Source organism: Pristis pectinata, chromosome 1 (genome assembly GCF_009764475.1).
Source record: "Pristis pectinata isolate sPriPec2 chromosome 1, sPriPec2.1.pri, whole genome shotgun sequence".
Classification (NCBI taxonomy): Eukaryota; Metazoa; Chordata; class Chondrichthyes; order Rhinopristiformes; family Pristidae; genus Pristis; species Pristis pectinata.
The window spans coordinates 78,455,624-78,461,152 of record NC_067405.1 but is presented as its reverse complement, the minus strand read 5'-3'; positions in this window follow the sequence as shown (position 1 = coordinate 78,461,152).

The following is a 5,529-nucleotide window of genomic DNA, read 5'->3' as shown; positions in this document are numbered from 1 at the left end:
TGCTTTACGAGATGATCAGCAGCAGTGACTCTGGAGAGCAGCCACTGAAGAAGAAAACCCTGAGTCAGAGACTCAGAGAAGACCTCTCCACGATTGAACTCCAGCCGGGTTCATCAAGTGGGTGATATCTGAATGCAGGTAGTGGGTTTTGGAAGTTGTGAAAGTAAACTGAAGAGTTGTGTTACTGGAAGAGTTGCAAAACTAAAGAGTTAATGAGTCTTGTTTGAAACTACGTAGTGAATCTCTGAGTTGTTTGAATTAGTCATGATTAATAAAGAAGTATAGTTGTTCGGCAAAGTCCTTGTCTGGTGTGTTTTATCGTGAGCTGCATGTAATTGGCAACAAGAGTATTCCATCGTACTCCTGACTTGAGCCTCATAGGTGGTGGAAAGGCTTTGGAGGTCAGGAGGTGAGCCAAGTGCTGCAGGATATCCAGTCGCTGACCTACTCTTGCAGCCACCATATTTATATGGCTGATCCAGTTGAGTTTCTAGTCAAAAGTGAGTTCCCCAAGGCATTGATGATGGAAAATCTAGCAACAGTAAAGCCATCGAGGGTAGATGGGTTAGAGTCAGACTCTTGATGGAGTTGGTTATTGCTAGGTTTGCATGATGTGAGTGTTATTTGTCATATCAGCAAATGGGGATATTCCTGGCCCCATCTCTTCCCTTCTCATTCCTCTCTTGCTTGGATTTCTGAACAGAAGAACAACTTATTTATTGCTGCAGTTTCAATATTTAGGGGATAGCTGAGAGGGGGTGGGTTACCAGGTGAGTGAGTGAGTTGGCAACATAGACACAGGTTTCACCCACAGGGCAATAGGGTTGTAATTCTGAATCGTAGATTGTAAAACTGTTCTTAAATACGGCAATCTTTCAATTCTTGAATTAAATGAAGTTGTAATTATTGCCAAGAGTGCATCAATGACTGAACCACCTCCTAGGGTGGTGGGAGTTGGATCAGTCATTGATGGGAGAATTGAGGAGTTGGGGTGGTAGGGGGCAAAAGTGGTTGGTGTTGAGGAAGGGCTCTAAGCAGCTGATTAGAATGATGATCCAAATATTCACTTGGGAAATGTAAAACTCTTAGGTAAAGGAAAGATTGAGTAAAATGCCTTTGACCTTTTAGCATCTTTGCTGGGGTTCTCAAGCATTTTTTTGCTGCTACTTATAAATTTTGTTAAAGAATAATGAGGCCAGAGTGCCCTATCAGCTTTGATCTAAGGATATGACATTTTGTTCAATTGAGCATAACGGAAAGTTATGATTGTCAGTTTGATAACAGATCATACTTTGTCAACACTTGCCTTGTTGCACAGTGTGAGTGCTGCCAACAGGGCAGTCATCCAGTTTAAACTGAGGGACCAGTCCTCAAAACGTAAGGTGAATTTTCCCATTGCTTTAGGGCAGTCACAGTGGTATGGGCTGTAAGTTGGGGGTCAGAGGTGTGGGGAGAGATCATCAGTAAGATCATTCCTCAACACATCTCGGGCCAGTTCCTGCCATGTATGATGCCTTGGGAACTACCAGTTTTAAATGCAGTGTGGGAGACAAAGACATTAACTAAGGCCCTGGGGTTGATTTGAAATTTGAACGTGTCTTGAACTCATAACTGCACTTAAGAATTTCTGGGGTTGTAGAAACTCCCTAAGTTTGACATCTGAACCAACCTGCAGGGATAACTGTTCCTTGTTTCTTTCTCCCGTAGTCATATTTCATCATTATGAAAGAAATAGTTAATGTTTGAACCAGAATCAGATTTATTATCACTGACTTATATGTCGTTAGATTTGTTGTTTTGTGGCAGCAGTACAGTGCAAAGACATAAAATTTACTATAAATTACAAAATAAATAAATTGTACAAAAAAGGAATAACGAGATAGTGTTCATGGGTTCACGGACCATTCAGAAATCTGAAAGAACTGTTCCTCAATCACTGAGTATGGATCTTCAGGCTCCTGTACCTCCTCCCTGATGGTAGTAACGAGAAGAGGGCATGTCTCGGATGGTGAGAGTTCCTAGTGATGGATGCTGTCTTCTTGAGGCACCGCCTCTTGAGGATGTCCTTGACGGTGGGGAGGATTGTGCCCATGATGGAGTTGGCTGAGTCTACAACCCTCTGCAGCCTCTTGCGATCCTGCACATTGGAGCCTCCATACCAGGCTGTAATGCAACCAGTTAGAATGCTCTCCACTATACATCGAGAGAAATTTGCAAGAGTCCTCAAACTTCTCTGTGATTGCATCAATGTGTTGGGCCCAAGATAGATCCTCCGAGATGTTGACGCCCAGGTACTTGAAGCTGCTCACCCTTTCCAACGCTGACCCCTCAATGAGGACTGGTGTGTGTTCTCCTGACTTCCCCTTCCCAAAGTCCACAATCAACTCCTTGGTCTTGCTGACGTTGAGTGTGAGGTTGTTTTGCGACACCACTCAACCACCCGATCTATCTCACTCCTAAGATTCTACCAGCAACAGTAGTGTCATTGGCAAATTTACAGGTGGCGTTTGAGCTGTGCCTAGCCCACGCAGTCACGAGTGTAGAGAGAGTAAAGCAGTGAGCTAAGCAGGCATCCTTGAGGTGTGCCAGTGTTGATTGTCAGCGAGGAGGAGATGTTAATACTGATTTGCACTGTTGTCTCCCGATAGGGAAGTCGAGGATCCAGTTGCAGAGGAGGGTACAGAGGCCTAGGTTTTGAAGCTTGTTGATTAAAACTGAGGGGATGATGAATTCATTAAATAAACCCAGACAATAGAGATGGTATCATTAATGGTGATCATGAAATGACAAGATCATCATGAAAACCATTTATGGTTCACCTGCGTCCTTCTGGGGAGGAAGCTGCTGGTTGAGCTGCACTGCTGCCAGGGCTGCTGCGTCACAGCGCCAGCAACCCAGCTTCAATCCTGACCTCTGGCACTGTCCGTGTGGAGTTTGCACCTTCTCCCTGTGCTCTGGTTTCCTTCCAGATCCCAAGGACCTGCAGTTTGCTAGGTTTATTGCCCACTGTAATTTGCCCCTGGTGTGTAGCTGAGTGGTACCATCTGGGGCAGTTGATGGGAATGTGATGAGAATAAAACAGGGTTAGTGTAACATTAGTGTCATGTAATATTAGCATAAACGGGTGCTTGACTCGGACGGCTTGGCAGCTGAAGGGCCTGTCTCTGTGCTGTATGACTCGATCACTTGCCTGTTCTAGCCTGTAGGTGACTCCACATCACTAATGTGGTTGACTTACCTCCACTCTGATGTGGCCCATGAAACCACAACAAACAGTTCAGGGGGCAGTAAATACTGATCAGCTAAACCACATTCCATGAAGGAACGAGAAAGCTTCTGTCCAATTAGTTAGGTCAGGGATTACCAGGGGTCTGAATTGTTGAAGTCCAAATCTAGACAGGACCTGGCAGAGGAAGCCCTATCACGGCATGGATAATGATTCCTTCAGGGGAGAGCTGGACCCATCTGTTGTTCAGGCAGGCAGCAGATGCTGGGTATTCAGAGCCAGGCTCAGCTCCTTCACACATTCCCATCAATATGATGAGTCTGAGAGTAAGTGCCTACATTTCCTTAAATGGGCCTGGGTCTTTTCCATCTTTCCCAGGAGAGTTTGGGATGGATGGGGGAAAAGTGTGTATTGTGGTGAACAACAACTCACAATTATGTGAGATATCCCACATGAAACAGAGAGGTTCGTTATCCCAAACATTGTTTGTGTAGTTATATTATACATTCATGACAGGGGCTCAAATCCCAGGTCAAGGGCACTTCATGAAGAGCAATCTGCTCCAAGATGATCTGCACAGATGTTATTTAAATGGAGACATTCCCTTGGTCCTACCTACCCCTCACCCACCCTCTCTGTAACACAAACCTAACATGTTTTCCCTCTTCCCACTTCTGACAAAGACTCTTGGACCTTCAATGTCAATTTTATTTCCCTCCACAAATGCTGCTGGACCTGCTGAGTGTTTCCAGCATTTTGTATTTTTATTTCAGATTTGCAGCATCTGCATGTATTATTTGTACTTACGATGTAAGTGGAATATTGGCCTTTATTTCAAGGGAGTTGGGGAACAGGGTCTACAGTACGGAAACGGGCCCTTCTCCAACCGAGTCCATGCCAAACATCAACCACTCATTTAACTAATCCTACATTAATTCCATTTATCATTCTTCACACATTCCCATCAACTCCTCCCAGATTGTACCCCTCACCCACACACTTGGGGAAATTTACAGCAGCCAATTAACCTACCCATCTGCATATCTTTGGGAAGTAGGAGGAAACCAGAGCATCCAGAGGAAACCCACGCAGTCACAGGGAGAGCATGCAAACTCCACACGGACAGCACCCGAGGTCAGCATCGAACTCAGGTCTCTGGTGCTGTGAGGCAGCAGCTCTGCTAGCTGCACCATGGCGTTGCCCTGTCCTAAAATTAGAAATGTTGCTACAACTAGTACAAGGCACTAGTGGGACAACGTTTACAGTACTGTGAACAATTGTGGTTTTCCTGTTTTATGGAAAGATATTGTTTCATTGGAGGCAGTTTAGAGAAGGTTCACTGGGATGATCCCAGATATGGAAGGGGTGTCCTACGAGGAAGGGTTAAACAGGTTGGCAATCTATTTGTCGAAGTTAGAGGAATGAAAGGAGATCTTGCTAAATCGTGCAAGGTTCTTGGGTGGCTGGACAGGATAAATGCAGAGTAGGTGCTTCCCGTAATGGGACAGTCCAGAACTAGACACCATGGTCTCAGAGTAGGAGGCACCCAGTTCGGACTGAGATAAAAAAACTTCTCTCAGAGGGTTATATGACTTTAGAATTCTTTGCCACATAGTGTGCTGCAGTAGGATCCATGGGTTATTTAAGGCTGAGATAGATTTCTAGTCAATAAGGAAATTGAAGGTTATGGGGAAAGGGTGGGAAAATGGACTTGAGGAATGTTGGATCAGCCATGATCCTACTGAATGGTGGAGTTGGCTCCAAGGGCCAGATGGCCTATTCCTGGTCCACTTTGTATTGTCTTACAATTGGAGCTGCAATCATTGAGCAGCATGGGTTGGATTCAGAAGATTCACTGTATCCCCCTCTCAACTCTCCAACCAAAAGCACCCAGCACAGGAGTGATGCAAGTTATGGCCAAGGTGCAAAGGTGATGCCCTCTAAACTGTTCCCTGTCAGATGTTTTCAAAACTGTTTCATTCTGAATGAGATCGGCAACTGGTTTTGTTGGCATATATTTATTTAGACGTTGATCTAATTTCCCGAGGAAACCAGGCAATGAGCTGGTGAGATTCCATCCTATCTGGCTGGGTTGACTTGTAGACCCATACACACACCATCTAAGTCTATTTGGTTATATCTCTGTCCCCTATTCTCTCACTTCCTATTCTGGGTTGGACTTGTGAGGCAGACCATGCAAACAGCACAAGGAAATAGAGGCATTTGGTTAAACCCAAAGATCCGTTTATTGCTTAGTGCAAGGGATAATCAATGCAAATTTATAGTCCTGACACAAAGTTCAA